At 34.5% G+C, this 25622-nt stretch overlaps 2 protein-coding genes across 2 annotated transcripts in view; one reads left to right on the top strand and one right to left on the bottom strand.

Moving 5' to 3' along the window:
- LOC120425333 (leucine-rich repeat and fibronectin type-III domain-containing protein 3) overlaps positions 1 to 713 on the bottom strand; it is a 253153-nt gene extending 252440 nt beyond the window's left edge. Inside the window, exon 1 of the mRNA XM_052707650.1 lies at positions 131 to 713. The gene's annotated coding sequence lies outside the window, so the exon portion shown is untranslated. The remainder of the gene's footprint in view (positions 1 to 130) is intronic.
- The window catches only part of LOC120412843 (rab3 GTPase-activating protein catalytic subunit), a 285929-nt gene that overhangs the window by 255466 nt on the left and 4841 nt on the right, over positions 1 to 25622 (top strand). The window lies entirely within an intron of this gene.

The raw sequence follows: 25622 nt of genomic DNA, 5'->3' as shown, positions 1-25622 counted from the left end.
AAAACAATACGCGGCAACCTCTTCGATCTGGGTCAATCGAAAAAGTTGCTGATTTGAAGTTTTTTAAGTTGAGTTATTTGGGGGGGGGACCACCACCTGAGTTTGGTTATAAAGTAATTAGCACGTACACCTCAATTCCAGCGTCGGTTGTTTCTCGTTGAACTCCAGAACTCGGCTCGGAAATTATGACAGGTCTTCAAGTAACACTAATCACTGCAACACACTGAACAAATACCGGCTTCACCTTGGCAATCACACTGCCACAGAGGGAGACTCCGCGTCGGTTTCCAATTTAACTGTTAACCTTAATCACTTGTTTTTAGATGTAATTTATTTTTCTCCACTCTCGTGTGGATATATATTTTTTTATTATCAACTTCTCCACGGACAAAACTGCCTCGGCTCAGGTTTCAGGGGCTCCACGGCGTGTATGTTTTAGTTGCACTCTGTTTCACTCGCCGATCGTGGTAGATCTCTCTATTATGCTCTCTACACACCCAGCTGTGGATCGGCCGACGAAGTAGGTCGACTCCCAGTTGTGGGGAAAAGCCTTGAAGATCCCACCCCAGGGTTCGGGAATTGGGGATAGCGTTTGTACGGCGCCTCACAATTGATGATATTTATGTAAACGCTTCATCAAAATGATTTCAGGAATTACCGAATTATCGGCTGATCACCGACGATCATCACTACCGACTTGTTGTGTTGTGTTGATTTCTTCGCGCAGTCCACTTTCTGGAGGTTAGGTTCCCATTTTCGAGATCATGCAGGTCTTTGCGGTTACCCCCAGCCCACGTGAGTCAACTCCCGAAACCCGTTGATTTATGTCAACTGATTACACTGCACACTTCACTTAAAATACGTGAACCAGAATTGATGACTGCTGGTCTGCTGCGGTTTCCTTCAACCAGCAGCGTACGGCGATCCACGTTCTTCAACGGCGCAAAAATCTAACGGCACTTTCTTCGCGAAGCACACTTTCTACTCCGAGCGAGCGAGCGCGCGCGGGCACCCTAGTTGTTTTGGTTGCTGAACACTAGTCACTGCTTCTACACCGTATCAAGTACTCCCAGAACCTTAACCTTCAAGATCACACAGAACCTGCCACTAAATATCCCAAATGTTTCGTCGCACTAATTAGCTTTCGTAGATGTTTCCCGTTCTAATCAAGTTCGCAAACTTCGCGCGCGCGTGGAGATCCGTAACTTCGACTTGGTACAATATCCGGCGCGGTGCGTCGGATCGGAGCGTTCACAGGTGACTAACGCGATCGCGGAATGCGCGTACGGGGTCCAACCGTTTCACGAGAGCAAGATCGGTGCTCTCTCCCTCTACGTTGATCGTGTGGTACAGATCTTGCCCCCGAGAAGAGATCTCCAAACTCCAACTCAGTGCTCCGCTGCTGCTGCCACAGAGACAAGTCTGGCTGGCTTCGCGTAAGATTTACGTTTGAGTCCGGCTGGTTTCGTTTGGGCCAACGTTGCTGCCGCTAGTAGCTGCTACTAGAGCGCATTTTTGTTGTTGTGAATGCGCTTCGTAACCGTCCCCCGCACGCCCTTCTTTTCCCTTCTTGGAGCATGGCATGGTACCGTAAGCTTTGAGAAGTTCTCTCGCTCTCGGTTGCTCTCGCCGATGCTCGGGACGGGAGAGCGGTGTTGGTAGACATGTGCTCAAGAGTCGAAGTTCCGAAGCGGCAGCGTGTTTGGTGGAAGAGTTGGATTGTTGGGGCCGCTCGCTGCCGGTTTGTTGGATATGTGGATCGAACACCCCCCGCGCGCGTACTGTTGTGTTTCCCGTGCGAATAACTGTTGTTTCTCTCTCACGAGGAGGGCGGCGTCCCGAGAGAGGGAAGATAAAGAATGGAGTGTTTAACCTAATTTCAAAACACAGAGTTTTGAAATAATTGAAACAAAAAAGTCATCATGAATGTCACTTCAACTTTGTTTGATTTTTGAGAGTGTGTTTCTAGATTTTGTTTTACTTGTATTGATTCTTATTGTTTAGGACTTTTATGCTCTAAATATGACAAGTTTATTAAAAAAGATATTTACTAAACTTGAATAACTGAATGAGAGAATTTGCAAATATGACCTTTTGAAAAGTATGTTACTTCACCATTCCCGGAAATATTTTTCAATGAAGATCAGAAAATTTCGTGCCAATTTCTTCAACGAGAATAGTAATTGGATCAATTTATGAAAAATTATGTTTTCTGAGTTTAACTCTAATACCATCAGATATTCTATTGCCGATACCTCAGCATCCATTGAAAATGTTTTCAAAGTCCATAGTTAAATTTTCGTGAAGTTTTTAGATTATTTCAATAAAATATGTTTAAACATAAAACATCAAGCCTAGGAAAGATGAGAAAATTTCACTACAGTGAAATGGATATTTTTATCGATAATATGGGAAAATTTTAAGAGACTGCAGTGGCTATTTTAAATGTCAAATTCACCAAGAAAATTTACCTAAATATGACTTTAAACTTTAAACAGTGCAATTCATGAAAATCGCTTTTCGACTACGATTAAGATTTCACAACGAAAATTAAAACCAATTTTTTATTTCAATCTAAGCAAAAAAACTTTTTTTTTTTAAAAAACAAAACTTTGGTCAACAAATTTTTACTACTTTGTGCAAAGAATTGAAAAAAACATTCTTGCCATCTCAAAAATATTCCTTATCAAGATACAGATTTTTGAATATTTTTCATAAAATTTTTGTCTGACCACTCCTCACATTTGGGTATTGTTTTTTTTTTTTTTGGTTTTTCAACTAAATTGGGTTATTTCAACTTTGATATTAATTTCTCATTACTGAAAGGAATATTAAAAACGTTGTAAAATGTATTTTTTTTTTATTTAAAAAATCATCATATTTTATCGAAACGATCAGAGAATCAACACTTAATTAGTCGAAAAAAGTCAATTTTGCCGAGTTTTTTTTTGCCAAAAAATTATTTTAACATTTACATAGCATTTGTGTATGACTACCCCACTAGCCTGTCCCATTTTGAGGTCATGTCGAGGAATTTCAGGTGCTCACTTCTTAAATGATAGATTATGATGTTAGGAACAATGTTTTCTTAGACAAGAAAAAATAATAAAATACTTTCTCGCACCCCCTAGTCGATTTACTGAAAAAAGTCACTTTTTTGAACAAATTTTCTAAAATCGCTTGGAATCAATACAAAAACTGTTTCGATCAGGTGTGTATTATCTTCAAACGATAGGTTTTTGTCCATAGATTAAGATGCACTATCAATATTGGACCAAAATTTAAGTTTTTGGACTCTCCCAGGCGGATTTGTGTCGAAAAAATCGCATTTTTTCGAAACTTTTTTCAGAAATGTTCATTTAATTTAGGGTAGCCTATTTTTCCCAGTGAAACTAATAGATGCAGCTTGTAGGAAATTTCATGGCGAACATTTTTCCCTCTGAGAAAATGCAATTTCGACACTCCAGAGCCAAGATATTTGAGTTTTAGTGAGGAAAAAAGTGCCAATTTTCAAAATTTCTCAGAATTCAGAAGCAAGGCCTACTAATTACACGATATAGCAAGCATATGTCTCAAAGGTCAGGGTATGCTTTTTTATAGTAATTTTGGCCGCTGAATCCGAATCTGAAATCAAATTTCGTGTAAACAGTGATGTTTTGGAGCTACACCCTTTTGGAATGTTATTTGCGTGTTTAAGAGGCAGTTTTTGTAAATATTGCTCGGTTTGTTCTAGAGGTCGTATCGAGGTGCTCCGATTTGGATGAAACTTTCAGCGTTTGTTTGTCTATACATGAGATGAACTCATGCCAAATATGAGCCCTCTACGACAAAGGGAAGTGGGGTAAAACGGGCATTGAAGTTTGAGGTCCAAAAAATATATAAAATCTTAAAATTGCTCGCATTTTAGTAAAACTTCATCAATTCCAACTCTCTTAGATGCATTCAAAAGGTCTTTTGAAGCACTTCAAAATGAGCCATAGACATCCAGGATTGGCATTGAAGTTTGAATTTTCCGAGGATTTCGAATATGACAAAAGTGAGACTAAAAAGTGCCGCTATGGATGCAGGACAATAACTAACGTTGTAAAATGTTTGTTATAGAAAAATCGAAAAACTATAAGAAAAACTGCATTGGCCAAAAAGTTATTTCCGTAGGCTTATAGTCTATGAAACTACCAATCTTTTGACCTCTGGGAGTATGGGTGTTGGAGGCTGTTGCAAAAAGATATTGAGGTTTAAAAAAAAAAACATTTTTAACAGTAATTTGCAAAAGCTATGAGAAAAAGTTAAACCAATCCTGGATGTCTATGGCTCATTTTGAAGTGCTTCAAAAGACCTTTCGAATGCATTTAAGAGAGTTGGAATTGATGAAGTTTTACGGAAATGCGAGCAATTTTAAGATTTTATATATTTTTTGGACCTCAAACTTCAATGCCCGTTTTACCCCACTTCCCTTTGTCGTAGAGGGCTCATATTTGGCATGAGTTCATCTCATGTATAGACAAACAAACGCTGAAAGTTTCATCCAAATCGGAGCACCTCGATACGACCTCTAGAACAAACCGAGCAATATTTACAAAAACTGCCTCTTAAACACGCAAATAACATTCCAAAAGGGTGTAGCTCCAAAACATCACTGTTTACACGAAATTTGATTTCAGATTCGGATTCAGCGGCCAAAATTACTATAAAAAAGCATACCCTGACCTTTGAGACATATGCTTGCTATATCGTGTAATTAGTAGGCCTTGCTTCTGAATTCTGAGAAATTTTGAAAATTGGCACTTTTTTCCTCACTAAAACTCAAATATCTTGGCTCTGGAGTGTCGAAATTGCATTTTCTCAGAGGGAAAAATGTTCGCCATGAAATTTCCTACAAGCTGCATCTATTAGTTTCACTGGGAAAAATAGGCTACCCTAAATTAAATGAACATTTCTGAAAAAAGTTTCGAAAAAATGCGATTTTTTCGACACAAATCCGCCTGGGAGAGTCCAAAAACTTAAATTTTGGTCCAATATTGATAGTGCATCTTAATCTATGGACAAAAACCTATCGTTTGAAGATAATACACACCTGATCGAAATAGTTTTTGTATTGATTCCAAGCGATTTTAGAAAATTTGTTCAAAAAAAGTGACTTTTTTCAGTAAATTGACTATGGGGTGCGAGAAAGTATTTTATTATTTTTTCTTGTCTAAGAAAACATTGTTCCTAACATCATAATCTATCATTTAAGAAGTGAGCACCTGAAATTCCTCGACATGACCTCAAAATGGGACAGGCTACTACCCCACCCATTTGTATGCATCTTGTTTGGAAGAGTAGATGATGAATTCTAGAGTTTTTTTTCTATAAAACTATAAACAAAGTTTTCATAACTGCTTTTTGGGTGTTTTTGAATATCCCTGACTCAAGGCGGTTCTAAAAAAAACCCAAACAGCTAAAAATTGAATATTTTGTATACAGGACCTTTTTATGAAAAAAAAACTCTAGATTTATCCTCGATATTATAAATACAGACAATAAAAGTTTTTACATGAATATCACAAATTTTCCATCCCATAGCAATGTGGTCCAAATTGCAAATTGATGTAAGTTTGATTTTCTGAAAATGTGGAGTGGTTTTGAAGCTTCAATTTATTCAAGAAGAGTTTTTGCTAAAATTCCATAATTTGCGTTACATTAAAAAATAATTTTCCCAAAGACCACTAACTTTAGTCTCATAAATAAAATCTTATATATGTTTATGATTGCTAAAGATTTTGGGTAGAGAAAGATCTTACAAACTAAATAAATAGGAATTTTACATTTGACGTAATCGTTGATTAAACAAAACATTAAAACATGTAAAAGTATTTTCAATGCAAAGTTAGGTTTGTTTTAACCTAAATCAATGAAATTCCCGCTGGTTTTCGTTTACATCATTCGTAACCTAAAATTACATCTCAAATAATCTGAATCTAGGCACCCTATCCAGGTTACTATACTACTGTAGTAACACTGAAAAAATATTATGTAATTAGCTTATATCTTTGAGCCCATACATCCAATTGAAATGTAGCCAAAGACAAACTTATGGGAAATTGGACGAGCTTTCCGGTAAAAATATTTTCGAGAATGAAATATCAAGTCTGTCAAATAGAAATTGCCAAAAACCATCAAAAAACCTATTTTTTCAACATTTTTATTTTTAAAGCCGCTGTAACTTTACAAGGATTGGACTTAGGACAATGGTCAATATGGAGACTTTTATGTAAAATTGTCTGGGGAATCGACTCTTGTGTTCAGTTTTTGAAAATTTTGATGTTTAGAGCACTTTTGAAAAAAACAGTATCAGTAAATGATTTTTGTATTTTTTAGGTGAGTTGCTCCATCCTGCATTTTTGTGAGTCTTTTTGTAACTTCTTAGGCTATTTTTACAAAAAAAATTGAACGAAAACAAATCGTTGGCTAACCTTTAAATTTGACTTTTAAACTCAAAAATCAAAAATCAAATAATTATTTATAACAGTACGATAAAAAAAGTAAGCAAATTTTGTTCATATATCTAACGTTTACCCCACTCGGGCCTCCCGTCATCGTCATCATTCCGTGAGAGTAACACTTTCTTCTTCTCAGTAAAACTACCGCTCCAATAGAGCATCCTCTCTCTCATCATTTTAAACGTTATCATACTCTCCAACGCTACCACTCTCTCACATATTTCCGGCCCCAAACCGACACTGCTTTCGTGTCACAACATTAGCCCGACCGACACGACGACGTCGTCGTCGACCCTCGTCTTGTGGAAAGCATAAACACAAACTCGACCCTTTTTCTCCCTCTCTCACTCTTATTTCTCTCTCGCGTGCCAATCAGCCGGTTTGTCGCACTCGGGTCATCATCATCATCGTCATCGTCTCGTGTCTGATAGCACATCATTGTCGTGACAACGGGTAGGGAATGAACTCCAAAGTGAACCACGACACGCAAGACTATAGCAGCTTGTTATGGGAGACCACCCGGTGTGGTGGCGGTGGGTGGTGTTCATGTTTATGTTTCATTCATGTTTTTGTTGTTGCTTCTTTAGGTGGATTGAGGTGTTGTGTTGTGTCGGTTGAGGCTAAAGGGGAAGATAGTGCTGGAAGATATAACGAAGAAAAGGTACACCCAAAACTGGCAGCGCTAGTCCGAGAGAATGATGGTCTCGAATCGAGAGAATAGTGGTACCATTCACGGACGCAGAGAACACAGCTCGAGATGGGCGATAGAACTATTCTCTCGAGGTTCATTTGCAAAAAAAGTTCATCCGTCAAACAAAAAACCAAAAGTGTCGACAACGGGAATCGAACCAGAGACCTTTGACAAACCAATCCAATGACTTAGCTGCCTCGGCCACCACAGCTTGGTGACCAAGGAGAAGTCAGAAGTCGATGTATGACACTTGTTGGAGATTTATTGATTCAACTAACGAATGAACTCATTTGTTATGATGGTGTGAGTTGGTACCATTATTCTATCGATTTTGGCACTGAGCCCTCAATAAATTTTGAGAGAACGATTATCTCGATTCTGAATTTTGGGTGTACAAATTGGGATGAATAAAGTTCATTCACAGTTACGTTAAAAGGTGTGGTAGCAATGAAATTAATTATTAGATTAGCACATTGTTAGTTTTTTGGAAGGAAATAAAAAGATGTATTTTTTTGCATTTATTATTGCAATGCACACCTTTTTGTATATTGTGACGTATTTTTACATACTTTCAGTAAAAAACAATTAATTAAATCAACTCTAAAGTTGCCATATTTTCAATGTGAAGGACAGCATCATCCTTTAATTTCCACCCCAGTTAATGGACTTCGGCGGTTCCCATTAGCCGGCCCAATAAACCCGACCCAAACTCGCTTCGCAAAATTCCCAAATGTGTCAATTAAAAAGTGCTAAAACTCACTTTTGACGGCTTTATTGCAGGGCCAATAATTTTGTCTACCTCGTTTTCCCCCCACAAGAATAAAAAAAAGGTAACAAATTTCACGTCGCGGGAGCTAATTAGCGCGTTGGCAAAACTTTTGCGGCAATTCCCACGGTGGCACGTACAAATTTCCCGGAAAATCCACGCACCGGACGGCCCCCGAAAGGACCACTTTGTCGCGGTCCCGAACGATGGGATGGGTTGGGCGGCGGAAAGTCGGCTTAATCGTTGTTGTAATACTGCAAAATACCGGCGCGCCGTGCACGTGCTCCAAATTAATACGTTTAACGTGCGGAAGTGGAACAGTTAGTGAGGTTTTCCGCCGAAACGGCGGCCGTGGGACTGGACAGATTCTGAGCTATAAATTAGGTGAGGCGAAAATTGTGACAGTCTTTAAAAAGAATTAGAAAGAAGAACTCTAAAAATTTTAGAAAATTTAAGGGTTGGAAGTTTGACTTGTTTTATGTGACATTGCCAATGTTTAAAAAAATGACATTTTTTTAAGGGTCAACTTTGGCTGTGTTTTTTACTAACATTTCCTATATTTTAAGTAAAAATAAGTATGGTGTATTTTTTATAGTATCCCAGACTATGCCACTACACATTTTTCTTAAATTTAAATGATAATGGTGCCATTTTATAGCAGAAAATATGAAAAACAAGAAAAATTGAAAAAGTGACTGTAAAAACATGAAAAAATTAGATAGGCAAAATGTAATGATAGGAGGTGGTAGAATAAGCCAAATACTACCAAAAACAACATGAACTAAACAAGATAAATGCAAATTAAAATACTAAAAATGGAACAAGAAAAACATTAAACAAAAGAAGTAAAGTTTTTCGTAAATTCCTCAACATGACCTCCTGAACACGGGAAAAATAAAAATTTTCGGAAAAAAAATTTGGGCAGTTTTTTGAGTATCAAAAAGGATAACTTTCAGATTAAATTTGTTTCGGTTGTCACAAATTAGGCATGGGAGTTCCTTGTCCAAAATAATAAGACCCGTATTTTTTCGATTTGGGGTGGTTTTTTTTAACGATTTTCGCGGAAACCACTTTTTTATAAACAGATATTTCTCCGGAACGGCTGAACGAATTTTAGCTCGCCACGTTTCAAAAGAAAGGCTTAGTGATTTTTTACGCTGAAAAATGCAAATTTCACGGGGATCTTAATTTTAAAAGCACCAAATTTCAGGGAAATTTCGTGGAACGTAAAAAATGTTAAAATAACTCTGAAATCTTAGGTTAAAATTATAGAACCTAATTTTTATGCTTCAATTCAATAAATTAATTTTCAATAAACTAAAAAACCCTTAACTAAATTTGAACGTGCCACAAACAAACTTTTTCGTAATTCCAAAAAGGCTTCCACGTGGCTTATGAATTGGCTCTATATGGGTCATTCCAGGTCAACTGAGTACACTTTTGGACTCGACCTTCACCGATTTGGACCAAACTTGGAGGGAACGTTTATCTATCGATAGTTAACAGAAATCCCAAGTTTGGTGCTGATTGGACCATCCCTCTATTTTTGGCACCGCCCTCTTTTTTAGCAATTTTCTGAAAAACTTTTTTTTCTTTTAATCATAACTTTGCAACTATTTGAGCAAAAGACTTTCTACAGGTTGCATTTTATAGAAAATTGTTCAAGGAATTCGATAAAAATAAAATTTTAACCCTTAAACGCCCACTAATATTATATTTTAACGTTTTAAGTATAAAAAATCAGTTTTGATCAATTGCTTATATTTTTTTAACTATTGACGAGATACAGCGATTTTACTGAAAAAAGTTTGATTTTGCGCAGGGAAAATTCAAATCCGAAATAAGTTTCTCACATATAAAAACCGAATTATGCGAGATTCATTCCTTTTTGTTGAAAAGTACACCATGAACTTCCGAGTGCTGCGCAAAATCAAACTTTTTTCAGTAAAATCGCTGTATCTCGTCAATAGTTCATTTTAGTTTGAAGTCTACATTGATTATTATGTAAAGTTGTCCGGGGAACACGATGGTGATAAAATAAAACAAATAAAAATATAAGCAATTGATCAAAACTGATTTTTTATACGTTAAAATATAATATTAGTGGGCATTTAAGGGTTAAAATTTTATTTTTATCGAATTCCTTGAACAATTTTCTATAAAATGCAACCTGTAGAAAGTCTTTTGCTCAAATAGTTGCAAAGTTATGATTAAAAGAAAAAAAAGTTTCTCAGAAAATTGCCAAAAAAGAGGGCGGTGCCAAAAATAGAGGGATGGTCCAATCAGCACCAAACTTGGGATTTCTGTTAACTATCGATAGATAAACGTTCCCTCCAAGTTTGGTCCAAATCGGTGAAGGTCGAGTCCAAAAGTGTACTCAGTTGACCTGGAATGACCCATTTACAATAATAATGTTTATTGCCATTCAAAATTCACCACCTCAAACACCGCACACCCCCTAAACCGTGCGAATCCACCGAGATAATGATTCCTTCCTTCCGTCTCAACTCCCTCGCATAGGGGGGGGGGACACCTTTTTGTTCGCGAATACCTGCCAACACCGACTTCTTCTGTAGTAACAGAGCGTGCGTCTCCCCTTCGCCCTCGAATTAGCATAATTAGCGGGGTGGGCAAGAACACACTCTTTTCCTTCCACCCATCGTCAGTATTCTGAGTTGGGACGGGGCTTTTCATTCAAGGCTGAATTACATCTGGACAAACATTGGGGACTTTGCTATTGCTCGAAACAACGGCGACGGAGAGACCCACTGACATGATTATAAATTTTCTGAACCGGAAGTTGGCAAATAGAATTTCACCGGATGTGGGGCTGGGGCTTTTGGGCCTTTTGTAAAGGATAGTGTTGATTTTTGGAATCAGTGCATGATGAATGTGCGATAAGCCCAGCGAGATTAATTGGGTTGAGGAGAAGAACTCAGCACAATTTGTGCTTATTTATTTACTTAAAAAAAAATAAAAAGACAAAAAAAAAGAATTAAAAAAAATAACGCAAATTTGTGGTGCTGGTTTCTAGATCTTAAAGACAGTATCAAAACATGACTTCTCATTGTCTGATATTCTAAATAAACTCTCTCCATTGACTCTAAGAACCCATCGTAATAAATTAATATTCCGCTCCAATGCCAAAGCACATCCATCATGTCAAAATGTGGCCGCAGAGCAAACCCCTCCCCGAAACACGTGACGACATTGACGCCAAAAAGGACACCAAAGGATAAAACAACAACAACACACACAACCTTCGTGGCGATTGACACGTGTGTCAATCTGATGTTGTCCTTTATAATTTATAGCCGGCGTTGATGAGCGATCCTTGGCGGAATTTGCCTTTCACAGTGTCGAACGATCGAACGGCCAATCGATACCGGGTCTGGTATGGGTCTATTTATGTGGCTCATATGTGGTGATTTTGGGGGTGGGCGCCATTAAAGTTCGCGCGACGAGACGCGACGCCACCCCGGAGTATGGAGCGGAGTAAACCGAATCTTGCTATTCCGGGATCGTCGTCTTAATAAATCATTCACATGCCATTAGGTAGAGACATTGGCGGGTGGGAGGGTTTTCCTAGGAGAATTTATGTTTCGGTTAGGGAAGAGGGGATAGGAGGATAGGGTAGATTCCGTAACATTTGATGGCTCACGTACTGCGCCAAAGTCAATAAACGGAAACGAGAATTGTCTAGGGTCTGTGGGATATTTTGGTCGCGTTATTGCGATGAAATTCACTGCCATATCCACAATCCCCGTGCACTACTTATCTAATAGATATTTTATCGTGCGAATAAATATCCTCAAGTGTGTGATGGGATTTGGATTGCTGAGAAGGATTTGGCTTTATGGAGCTTGATATTCATGAAGTAATTCTTCAGCGCTTGAACCCAACCTATCGCAAGCTCGGAACCAAACCACACCACGCGCATAATTAGTTCATCATAGAGTACCGTTTCTCCCCACGTGGTAGCAGCACGTTGCGTTTCCGAACGGAAATATTTGTACCCCTGTTGTTCTCCGGGGTTGTTCAGAGGAAGAGCACGCGCGGGCCAGCATCAGTCGCGTGCGCACGTACCAAACCAACCCAGAGATGATGTTCTACACGGGATGCAGTCTGTTTGTTGCGAGGAATTTCTCGCGGGAAGTTTTCCTGCGTAACCGACCATCGTCAAACTGCTTCTGCCCGAAGAATAACCACGAGAAATTCACGTTAAAATCCAGAATGATGCGTTGTGCTGCATTTTGTGGAGGGTATCAGCTTGGGGAATTTGCTGCTGGACGGGATCCATTTAAAGTAACAAAAAAAAATAATCATTCTAATACACATTTTTTATGTTTCCCAAGACAGTATAATATAACCTATCTGAATTACAAAAATTCTAACTGAATCATTTATATGGCTCTAACATTGCCAAAAAAATCTTCATAAATAATGTTTCAATTTTTTATTGCAATAAATTCCATGCATTCTATATGTCAAAAGAAGAGAAACAAAAAAAGTTTCCGTACAATTTTGATAACTTATCGTACAAAATTACATCAGATTATTAAAAAATCTATATCTTGAAAAGAAAAAATCTGATCAATTTGGTGTTTTCAGCAAAATTGTAGGCTATGATTTAGAATTTTCAGAAATAAAAATTACACAAATTGCAAGAATTATTTTTTGGAAAATATCGAACAAATGGTCATATGCTAAGTTATAGTTCAATTTAAAATCCTCAAATTTAAAAAATGTTTAAATTCTCGAAAAATGATTTTAAAAAGTAATGGTTGAAAATATTTCATATTTCATAATTACGATGCCTATGCGCTCTCTTGTCCTAAGCTTGCTATGATTCCTATCAAGTTAGCAAAAAATATTATAGGTGCATCGATTTGCCAATTTTTTTTTCCATGTACCACTTTCCACGATATTACGGAAACTATCAAAAAGATTTCAAAAACTTAAAAAAATTTAGCAATTGTTGAAAATTGTCTATTAAAAAAATACTTAGGAAATTTTAAACTGATATGAATGGATTTTTTAAGTAGGTTTTATAAAGGCCCATCACCTTTTTTGTTTGGATAATAGGGTCCTAAAGCCCTATGTATATTTCTATGTACAGCGGTAAAAACACGATAAAAAGCCATTTCTGATCTTTTTTTTTTCAAAAAATATATATATATATATTTTTTCAAAAAAATATATTGACAGGCCAACATTTTTTCGATGGTTCAACTATGGTCCCCTTGGAACGAGCTGTCAAGTAGGACCTTTTCTGTCAAGTAGGGCCGCGAAGTTATTTTTTAAATTGATTAAAAAATCTATTTTAAATCCTTTGCGGGTCGTACAAAGGGTCATTGTACTTAGCAGGGCTGCGGAGTCGGGTTATATTTCAAGCGCCTCCGACTCCGACTCCGACTCCGGCTTTCTGAGATTAACCGACTCCGACTCCGACTCCGGCTCCGGCTTTCAGATCCAACCGACTCCGACTCCGACTCCAACTCCGGCCCACCAACTCTAGCCGACTCCGACTCCGACTCCAGCTTTCAAAAAATGGTTGGCTCCGACTCCGACTCCACATATTTTTAAATATTTCAAAAGTTAGTTAACTATTATTTCGAAAACATTGATAAAAAAAAACATCAAACACATTGATAAATAGGATTATAAAAAAACCCTCTAAAAGGAAAAAACCGGAAAAAGTTTTTAGTTTTACAAGTTTTAGACGTTATTGAAACAGAAATAAAAAAACGCCGGTTTTGAAGGCATTTTCAGAAGAACAGTTTGGTAAGTAAATTTGGATTTATTTACTTAACCTAAAATTTTCATTAAATTGATTTAAAGCTAAAATATTAAATTGTTATTTTTTGAATGATCATTAAAAAAAAGCTGGATCGATTTAACATATAAATTCAATTTGCTCACTTTTAGGTTAACATTTATAAGAAGCACAGTGACTATCACAGTCACCTTGCTTTTTTAAATAACAATTTTAAACGAAACTATTTTTTAAAGCTCCATTGATATTTGTAAGACGTACATGGACATCACGCCATGGCTGAAGAAGTTTATTATTGCAAATCAATGTATCTTAAAAAAATCTTCGTGGTAAGGACGCTTAAGGGGTCCTTTTCAAATATCCGTGACCTAGAAAATATTTTGCCTCGGAATTTTGGATTTATTTTAATTTTTATTTTTTTTATATATTTAAAAGGAGGCGCGCGATACTTCTTGCATCTTCATTAAAACGAATGGTCGTGCGCCTCCATGAAAATATATGAAAAAACTGAGAATTGGATAAAAAACAAAAAATCCACAGGTTAAATATTTTCTAGGTCTCGGATATTTTTTTATCTTGAAATCCAATCCTATCCTGAAATCTTGAGATTTGTTCAACGATAATTTACAACAATATCAAAATAGTTTGCCTAAGGATCAACATTCTCAGATTTTAGTAGAGAAATAGTAAAAATTAAGATAATCGATATATTTAAACATATTCAATGATGATTTCAAAATTAGTTGATTTTTTTTATATTTGATTATATTTTAAGCGCGACACTTTTAATTTTTTGTGCAAAGTTATAAACAAAATGCGCATGCTGAGTTCCAAGTAATAGATTGTTATAATCGTTGAATATTTGTTGGAAGAGTTATCCTGTCAGTGATTTTTTTTTCGATTTTCATAAACAGTGATTATTGTTTTATATCTACGTAACTTTTTTCCTTAACATTGATTTACTTAAAACCACCAAGACATTCGCTATTGGGGTATAAGATGGCTGTGTGTGGACTTTTTTCAGAAAGAATTAGATTAAATTTGACCATATTGAAATTAAAGGGTACATAAATATCGGCAAAAGGATGCAGTCAAAAATCAATTAAATATTTCTGACTACAAAACCAATATTGTTTTTATTTTTTTGAGTTACCGTCATCTGGGGCGAATCGGGACTACAGTCTGAATAGGGACAGCAGTGTTTAGAGCACTTAAAGGTTCCAAATTTGGAAATGGATGTACACATTTTATTGGTCTGAGTCTGTTCTATCCGAAACCAACCAGAAAAATCAAAATATTGTGCTCTAACATGGTTAAAACTGCTGTCCCAATTCGACCCATGTGTCCCGATTCGCCCTAGTTGACGATATGATGATACTACATACTTGGGTAAGAAAATGGCAACGTAGCGTATGCAACTTGAAAAACAATTAAAAATATAAGAAGTTTTGTAAATTAAGCAGTTTTATAGCAAATACTAAAAAATAAAAAAATAAAACATAATTTTTGTTGAATTTAAGATAACTCCGACTCCGACTCCAACTCCGGGTAATCAGAAATTTTCGGCTCCGACTCCGACTCCAGCTAATAAAATTTAGCCGACTCCGGCTCCGACTCCGACTCCAGCTGTTCGAGTTTTGACGACTCCGACTCCGACTCCGACTCCAGGCTTCCCAAAAAGACCCGACTCCACCGACTCCGGCTCCGACTCCGACTCCGACTCCACAGCCCTGGTACTTAGAAAAATAAGCTTTATCGTTGTGAGCAATAATATCAAAAATTTTAGCTAAATTTTAAGACCCAATTGTCCACGAGGAGGGGGAGAGGGGGTTGAGAATTTCAAAAAAGTGACCAAATGGTTAATGGATGGTAAACATGAAGTGTATCTCCCTCACACTTCATGTTAACGTCCATTGGATTAAGCGGGATACACTCAATGATTACAATTGTTTATAGACTCTCATAAAAAAATCCAAATGTTGAAAATCAGTCACGGCGTGTTTTCTAGAACAACCTTATCAGGAAAAAATAGTCATCGCTACTTTCAAATGTGTCTTATTGGAAATTTTCTCAGCTTTCCAATGCTTCTAAGAGCGAAATGTTTCATCGGGAAATTTCTGAGATATCTCTATTTTAAGATTTTTGGTTTTAAATTCCTTTATTATTTTTAGAAACTTTATACTAACAGTTCAGAAAACTTATCAAATGATGTTTTTCATGAGTCATTTACTCATCAAAATATTTGCACATTTTGATGAGTAAGACAAGAAACAATTTTTTAGAAGGTTGCAAACCGCTAAACATTTTGAAAATTATGTTTTGTTTAAGTTTTTGAATATATGGGATTTATTCAGAAATTAAAATCATAAAACAGTGTAAAAATATATTTTTTACAAGAATTATTTGATAATTACATATTTTTTGTGTACAAATATCACGTGTCTACTCTGATTTAGCTTGTTCAACCGAAACTTTGGCAGGTTTGTGATTGTTAATGGTATTATTGAATTTTAATGAATAAATTTGATATTTTCTTAAGCAAACATTAACCAGGAACATAAATACAAATATGATTTCAAATCGAAAATGTACTACATATTACTGTAGCAAGCTTCAAAAGTCATATTTTCATGAGTATAGAATAAAGATAAAATTTTCTAAAATGTTTTCTGTTGAAAATGCACTCAAAAGTAGCAATAAAACTCGAGTTTTCTAATTCAGAATGCTGAAAACACCGTCACAAACATTTTTTTTTTGTTTGAACAAAAATTAAATAATATTTTAACAAAAAAAAATCAAACAGAAACTTTCTTTCCAAACTATTTGAACAAAAGTCAAGACATATATAGTTTTTTAAAGATGAGATTGAAGATGAGAGTCTTAAATATATACTTCTAAAATATTGCTAATTCCTTGATCATTTAATACAAAAAAAAACAAAAAAAAACAATCATTTCATACTAATGAAAAGTATTTCTCCTAAAGCTAGCAACAGTGATTTGCAGATTAATTTCGAGTATTGAACATGTTTTGTATCCATGCAACTAGTTAGTGTTTGATTAAAGAAATATGCTATTTATTCAAAAAAATCTTGTAATACTCTATCAATCTCAAACCTGTAGAAATTTCGTTTGTATCAGCTAATTCCAAGCTGAATCAGAGCAGACCGGTGTTATTTGTACACAACAATTATGTTATAATCTATTTGTTCTTGTAAAAATAATATTACAATACGGTTTTATTATTTTAATATTTAAATAATTCTCACATATTCAAAAATTCGGTTAAAACTTAATTTTCAAAATGTTTAGCGGTTTGCAACCTTCTACAAAGTTGTTTCTTGTCTCATTTTGCACATTTTGATGAGTAAAAGACACATGAAACACATCATTTGACAAGTTTCCTGGACTATTATTTAAAAGTGACCAATAAATGATTAAGGATTTTAAAAGAAAAAACTTAAAATAGAGATATCTCAGAAATTTCCCGATGAAACATTTCGCTCTTAGAAGCATTGGAAAGCTGAGAAAATTTCCTATAAGACACTTTTGAAAGTAGTGATGACTATTTTTTCTCCTTAAGGTTGCCCAGAAAACACGCCGTGCAGTGTTTATTTTCAAACTTCAGGTTTGTTTTAAAAAATATATTTTTTATCGAAAATCGCCATGAATTTATGGAAAAAAAACACAAACAAAAAGTTTCAGCAACCAGCAACTTGATCTAAGTCTAAAAGAAAGCACTCTTAAGTGCTTTATCGTGAAATATTTTCAAACTACATTTTTTCGAAAATATTGAGCTAAAATTCATATAACTTGAACACGGCGCATTTTGTTAAAAAAAATGTACAGTCAATTTCAACAGCACCAAATTTTTAAAATTTAGATATTTTTATTCGAAAATTTAACTTTAAGTTTTTATAAAATAAATATCTAAATCAGGAAAAAAAACACCAGGATAAATATTTTCTTTGAAATGTATTAATCATAACTTCAAACATTGCTGAAGGCACCAAACTCCTTTTCAAGATACAGATTTTCGAATATTTACTTATTTATTTTGTATTAATATCCCGCAAAATTGTTGTATGGAAAACTAATGATGCAAAATGGCTTCTTTTTACATAGATATTGCATAGACAAAGTTTCACTCAAATAATAAATTAGATTTTTTTTTTATTCAAAAAATATATAATTTGATATTGATTTGAAAGACCTTTAAATTGAAGTTTTTTCTATTCCAAATTGATCATTTTTGTGATTTTTTTTTAGTTATTTTAAGATTAGGGTTGCCCAACCTTCGGCCCACGGCCCGAATCCATTCGATTCGTGAAATACAGAACTAATAAGTAGAATTTCTACATTTAAAGAAAAAAGTTTGATTCACATTTACAAAAAAATATTAAGACACATTTATTTGTTATTAAATGCTTTAGCAATCAAATGATGCCAATTCAACATATTGTTTGGATTTTTCTGTTTTTTAGTTTTGTTAGTTTGTTCCAAATTAATTAAAAACATTTTTTTGTTTGAATTTGTTTCATTTCAATTCTTAATGGATATTTTTAAAAATCAGTTATTCTTTTTGAAAAAATTACACCAGAAAGCAAAATTTTTAATTTTGTAAAAACGTAAATTAAGCTACAAATAGACAGTTTTCAGAATATAATCACATTCGCTTTAAAAATTTTCAAAGTTTGAAAAATGTTCAAAGAAATAAGGGAGCTAAAAGCTCTGCAATAATCAAAGAAGTTATACATTTTTTTTAAAGATAACATTTTTTAATACAGTTCAAAATTAAAATAAATAAAATAACCTTTTTTTTAACTAGTCTATATAGTTTGTTCTTTGCTATAGGTGACTGCAATTTAGGGTTTTTTTTTTCGAAAATACGCTGTTTTGTGAGGATCTGGTACGTTTCGCCGAATGTCGTTTCGCCGACGGTCATTTCGCCGAATGTCGTTTCGCCGAATGGTACGTTTCGCCGAAAGTCATTTCGCCGAATGGACGTTTCGCCGAATTGAATAAAAATTAACTTTTTTGTATAATTTATGCTATTTGTTCGCTGCAGTGCCATCTTGTAATTCACTCATGCAAACTTGAGAAGGAGTGGCTAGGTAATAATATAATAATTTAAAAAGTAAAGATCGTCTCATTTTTCAAAGAATGCAAAAACTCACAGAAATAATAAAAATAATTTGCTTACAAAATGAAGAATGCAAAAACCATCAGAAATTTTTCTAAATGCTATGCTAAAAATCAAAAATCTGCTCATATTTGAAAGATTGCAAAACCTTACAAAAATTATAGAAATAATATGCTTAAAAAACTAAATATACATAAACTCACCGAAATAATTGAAAAATATGCCAAAAATATAGAATGCAAAAACTAACAGCAATTTTGCAAAATGTTGTGCTGAAAACCGAAAGAACTGCTCATGTTTGAAAGAATGCAAAAACTCTCAAAAATTATACAAATAAATTGCTTGAAAAACAAAGAATGCAAAAACAAACAGAAATAATCTAAATAATAAGCAGCCAATTAAAAGAACTGCTCATGTTTGAAAGAATGCAAAAACTCACAGAAATAATTTTAAAAAATATGCTTAAATACAAAGAATGCAAAAACTAACAAAAAAATTCCAAAATGTTATGCAAAAAATAAAAAAAACTGCTCATGTTTCAAAGAATGCAAAAAAATAAAAATGCTTAAAAAACTAATAATGCATAAACTCATCGAAATATTTGAAAAGTTTGCCAAAAATAAAGAATGCAAAAACTAACAGCAATTTTGCAAAATGTTGTGCTGAAAACCAAACGAACTGCTCATGTTTGAAAAAATGCAAAAACTCACAGAAATAATTAAAAAAAATATGCTTAAATACAAAGAATGCAAAAACTAACAAAAAATTTCCAAAATGTTATGCTAAAAATCAAAAGAACTGCTCATGTTTGAAAGAATACAAAAACTCACAAAAATTATACAAATAATTTGTTTAACACCTAAACTCCCAAGCTCGAGAAAAAGGGGGAATTTCCATACAAATTCCCCCTTTTCTCGAGCTTGGGAGTTTAGGTGTTAAAAAACAAAGAATGCAAAAACAAACAGAAATAATCAAAATTATAAGCAGAAAATAAAAAAAAACTGTTCATGTTTGAAAGAATGCAAAAACTCTCAGAAATGATTTAAAATTGTTTGCTGTAATTAAATAACTGCTTATACAGTCATCCCACATATTCGGAACACCCACAAATTCGGAACACTTTTGTGATAATTTGTCAATAGCATGCCAAATGCAGCTTTTCTCTCGACCCTACTATTTTTAGGACCTTTATTTGGAAATTTTCTTGCTATTTCACTAGTAAAAGTAGTACTTTTTGAACAAAAAACTTCATTTCAAGACTATTTTATCTTGAGCAGCAAAACACTGCCTCCAAATTGCCTGTTCCATGATTGTGGGATGTTATTGTGCCTCCCACAATTGTGGAACACCTGAATTTAACTGATATTTTCACAAAAAAAGTTATCAGACCATGGATAAAACATCACTAAGCTTGAGTTTCACTGGTTGCGGTGAGCGAAGTCATTATTTTGTAAAAAATATGTACCCCTGGAGAGATCCAAAGTTTGTTTACATCCGTAAGAAAAAAGTGTTCCTAATTTGTGGTTTTCAAAGGGTCAAAGTTTTTCTTCAAAAACTTGATATAAAATTAAAATTTGTGATTGTTTGATACAGCATTCGAAAAATCGCATGAAAAGCTTTCAAATGAAGGTAAAAGCGAATCATTAAGTTCAATTACCGATTTGCTATGATTATTTGAACATTGGCCGATCTGTAAACTGTTCCGAATATGAGGGATGACTGTATTTGAAAGAATGCAAAAACTCGCACAATTTTTTTCAACTAGATTATTTTTTAAGCGATTGTTTATGCATGTTATAATGCATAAACTTATAAAAATAACATACTAAGAAACAAAAATTATTTTTTTAAAATTTGTGTCCATTCTATATATTTATTTTACGATTATTTGTCAATTCGGCGAAACGTCCCATTCGGCGAAACGTCCCATGCGGCGAAACGACATTCGGCGAAATGACCTTCGGCGAAATGACCGTCGGCGAAACGACATTCGGCGAAATGTCCCGCACCCGTTTTGTGATAATTTTAAATACTTACGAAATTAAACTTGATCTCTTGAAATGTAAACGATTTTTTCAAAACAATCGTTTTTAAAAAGTTCAGTTTTGTTTAAGGCCGATGCAACTATTTTTCTAAGTTTTTGTCCCTCGGCACTGACCGGAGTCGAGGGGGGGGGGGCAAACAAATAAAAAAAAATACAAAAATTGAAATAACAAGCCATACTCTCAACATTTGAATGAAAATAGTGTTTCAAATGCATTTTACATTAGTTCAGATGTTTTGCAATCATTAGTCTTCAAAAAATGTTGTCACTTAAAATGGAATTTCCCTACTTCACTCCTTCATTGGCCACCGCGTTCAACGCGACGGTGCAGCTGAAACTTCGGTGCGCGTTTGTGCATCGCTAGTAGCTTCTTATCAGCCGGGTCTGCACGCGGGGGAGGAAGCGTGCCAGCAGCAGTACCACCAGCACAAGAAGAAGCTGATTCCGTTTGCCGAACGCTTCCAGCAGCAGATTATGGTTGGTCACTGGACTGGCTTGAGGTGTGTGGCCGGGGGAAACATGAATGGATAATTGAATCGAAGAATCGTGCCAGAGCACGAAAAAGCAACATGCATAAGCAAACCATCAGCAGCATCTCTATTTGTTGGCCGTCGGAGCTGTTTTGTTCTATGCTCTTTCTCTCTTGCTATGATGTTTTGTGCGATGTTGCTCACGGTTATGTTGAACAGAACAACACCAGCAGTGAAGAAGGAACCCGTGTGCCAGGGTGCCGTTTGAAGAGCGCATAGTTGCATTGCACGCTGCAACTGCTGTTGGCTAGCTCGGGCTGCAGCAAATGGCTGTAATGATAATTATGTGCCCAATTCCGGTGCAAGTTGGAAGAAACGTTCCCGTCTTCCCTCACTCGGGCAGCTCTGATGGAGTGGTTCTTTGTGCGAGGAAGGAAATAAACATGCAGCAGCAGCAGCAGCTGATGCAATTTAAATATTTCGCTTTGAACTAGATCCCGCACGTACTCATAATCTTCGGGGAAAAGGTTATTGTTCTCCCTGTTAGCTGGCAGTAAAATTCCTAAATAAATTAGAGTGCGCGTTTTTTTTATTCAATGTCACTACCAATTTACAATTTTGAACGACAATATTATAAACAAAAAAAAGCGTTAATAAACAAGCTTTGATAGAGAAAAAAGTGAGCCAAATTGCAGCTTTTGTGATTTTTCGATCTCATAAATTTGATTATGAAGCATTAATCTTTGCCCCTGAAAAAAATGCAACTGTTAGTGAATGAGTTTTGGACGAATTTGATCCAAAATTGACAAACTTTACCCACTTTGACTTTTTATTCATTTGGATAAAAAGTCCCAATGCCTTTTGAGCTACAGGTTATACACTGAAAACCCAACCATGGTAGTGTCTACCATATTGTAGGGTTAAATTGAGAACACGCACCGACGTATTTTTGCTAAAAACATTCTGTGCTTGGATTGACTGATATGCGCCGTCAATTTTACTATGTCGTGAGCGGCATGGTAATTTTAACCCTCCAATATGGAGAGAATGATCATCATTTCGTAATTGCTACCATGCAATTTTTTGGAAGCATGGTACATTTTACCATATTTGCGTTTACTTTTACCAAAAAGCCACGATTAATTTAATAAGCAGCATTTTTAGCAAATGTTCTTAAAATTACCATGGTCGGGCTTTGAGTGTAGCGAGAATTTTGTTATTCGCCAACTCATGTTTTTTTTTAAATAGCGATTTTTGGAAAGCATCAAAAATTTCCTCGATTTTTTTTTCTTAAAATTATTTTTGAATTTAAAATTGAATTTAGAATCGTAAAGAGCAACTCTCTACGATTTCGGCATATTTTATTTGGCTTAAACTTTTTGGGGGCCTTTCATATGACCAAAGAAGCTATTTTGTGTTATTGGCTCACCCATACAAGTCTCCTTGCAATTTTGGCAGCTGTGCAAACAAAAATGGAAAAAAAATACATGAAATTTTTGTTTTGCCGATTTTTTGATTAATTTTTTATGACAAAAACTCAATTTCCCAAAATGAAATGTTTTGACTTTCTAGAATTTTTTTATATGTTTTAGAGGACAAAAACCCGCAACTTTTGAACCATAGAGAAGTGAGGTCAAAAATTCTGCCGCCGATAATTTAAAAAAATCAAAATTTCACACGTATGAGATTTTGTAGGAAAATTTTGCTGGGGAATTTTTTGAAAACAGTTTCAATTCTCGTCTACCCCTGAAAAAACGGAAATCATACCATGTAGCTCAAAAGTTGTCATTACTTGCATCTTCAAAAATGTAAAAAATGAAGTAGGTAAAATTTGTCACAATCTCGTTTTGGGATGCAAAGTTAATTAAAAAAAAACCGAATGCTCTTAAACATAACTAAAAAATTGCTAACAAAATTCTTTTTCGTGATACAGATTTTGAAAAATTTGGAAAAACTTCTCTACGTACAGCCCCCAAATTTGAATAAAGAAACCAAGGTTGTTAATCGACAATATTATCGTCTGACGATAACGATACTGGTTATCTTTATCGTTATTTCTATAATTCTATCGGCGATAATCTTATCATCGATAATGGATGATAACTCATTCTTAAAATCTTTCTAAAATCGATGAATTCAACCTTATCATGTTAAATTTTCAATGCTAAATGTACTCAAATTTGTTCACAAAATACCGTATTTTTCGAAAATACTAAAACTTCCAAAATATGCAGTGCGGGTATCAAACGAAGCGAAATTTTGTATGCTTTTTCACTTTATTAGAGTTTCGTTTTTTTTTTTTTGAAAATACTAAAAATTTTAAAAACTATTGTATTTTTTCGAAAATACTCAAATTTTTATCTTTTGCAATATGTGTATAAAACGAAGAAAAATTTTCATGCTTCATACATACATTCAAATTGTGTATGCGTCATACAAAATGTTGCGTTGTTTGATACCCATATTACAAATTTTGGAAATTTGTGTATTTCCGAAAAATTACTGTATGTGAAAATTGAAGTATTTTACAAAAAAAAACTCTTATAAAGTAAAAAAGCAAAAAAAAATGCTTCGTTTGGTACCCATATTGCATGTTTTGAAAATTTGAGTATTAAAAATACGGTAATTTGTGAAAAAATTTGTATTTTTCAAAAATAAACTTTAATATACTGAAAAAAGTATACAAAATTTCGGTTCGTTGATACCCATATTGCATATTTTGAAAATTTGAGTATTTTCGAAAAAATATGGTGATTTGTGAAAATTTTAGTATTTACAAAAAAAAATTAATAACGTGAAAAAGCATACAAAATTACGCTTCGTTTGAAGCCCATTTTGTATTTTTTTAAATTGTAGTACTTTCGAACAAAAATACGGTATTTTGTGAACAATTTTGAGTACATATTTTACTTTGAAACTTAGGCCGTTGCAAATATTTTTTTAAGTTTATGTCCCTCGGCTCTAACCAAAGTCGAGGGGGGGGGGGGCAAAAAAATAAAAAATTAAATTACAAGGCTAGGTTTCAACATTTGGATAAAAAAAAAGTGTTTTAAAATGCATTTTACAGGCCTACAGTTGCTTTCCAATCATTAATTTTGAAAATATCGAGGTAATGACGAATTTTTTTTTTCGCAAAAAAAAAACTTTTCGTGGGACTGTACATTGGTATTTTATGAAAATTTAAAATGTTTTCAAAGGAGTTCAAACATGCTATGATTATAAACGCGGGAAAATGCATTTTAACTGGTTTTCAGTTGATTAAACTTTAATTTTCAATAAAATTTTGAAGTTTATGAAAAATATTTGCAACGGCCTTACAACATTTTCAAAAAATATATACTTAGTGAAAGCATTGAAAATTTAACATGTTATGGTTGAATTGAGTCGATTTTAAAAATGAGTTATCGTCCATTATCGGCGATAAGATTATCGTCGATAGAATTGTCGAAATAACGATAACGATAATGATTGATTATTGTTATCGTCCCGACGATAACGATAGAGCTATCGTTATTGTTATCGAGCCTCGATAATTTTATCGTTAACAAGATACGAAACGTCGATGATAGAAACCAAATATACAAACCGCTTTTTTGAACCAAAGGTTTAAAAATTTAAAAAAAATTTATTGAGAACTTGTATTAATATGAACTATCAGTAAAATTGGGCAATCAAAAAAAATATTTTTTTTTTAGTTTAAGTCAGCAAAATTTAAAAAAAAAAACCCAAACCCTCAAGAATACTTTTCAATTCAGTGCATTGAAAAATAAAAACTTGAAAATCATACTTTGTTTGCAAGGGATCCAACTACAGATTAAAATCCAGATCAAATATCAATTAAAAAAGTAAATAAAATTATAGTCGAGAAGGCTACAAAGTGAAAAATAAAAATTGCTACAAAATTAACCTAATTCAAACCCCCCTTAGTTAGGGTAAACCCGCAAAAAGCGTCAAAACAATCTTCACCACTGGAACTAGACTAAATAAATCGTTCGTCCACCTTGACTTGATTTTGCGGCGCACCACAGAAGAGAGAGCGAGCATGCTGCATACTTTGCCACTTTGTTTATGTTTGTTGTACACAATTGTGTGTTTCCAAACTCCATCGATGTATCAAGAGAGGCCCCTCTTGATCAGCTGTTGTGGCACCGCAAATCTGGTTTATGTTTTCATGTGGTTAGGTGTTGATGGGTCACTCGACATGGATCGGATTTTTTTCCTCCCCACGTTCAATGCCAGTTGTTTGTGCTT

This window comes from Culex pipiens, chromosome 2, assembly GCF_016801865.2.
Source record: "Culex pipiens pallens isolate TS chromosome 2, TS_CPP_V2, whole genome shotgun sequence".
Lineage (NCBI taxonomy): Eukaryota > Metazoa > Arthropoda > Insecta > Diptera > Culicidae > Culex > Culex pipiens.
This window is presented reverse-complemented; position numbering and strand designations above follow the sequence as displayed.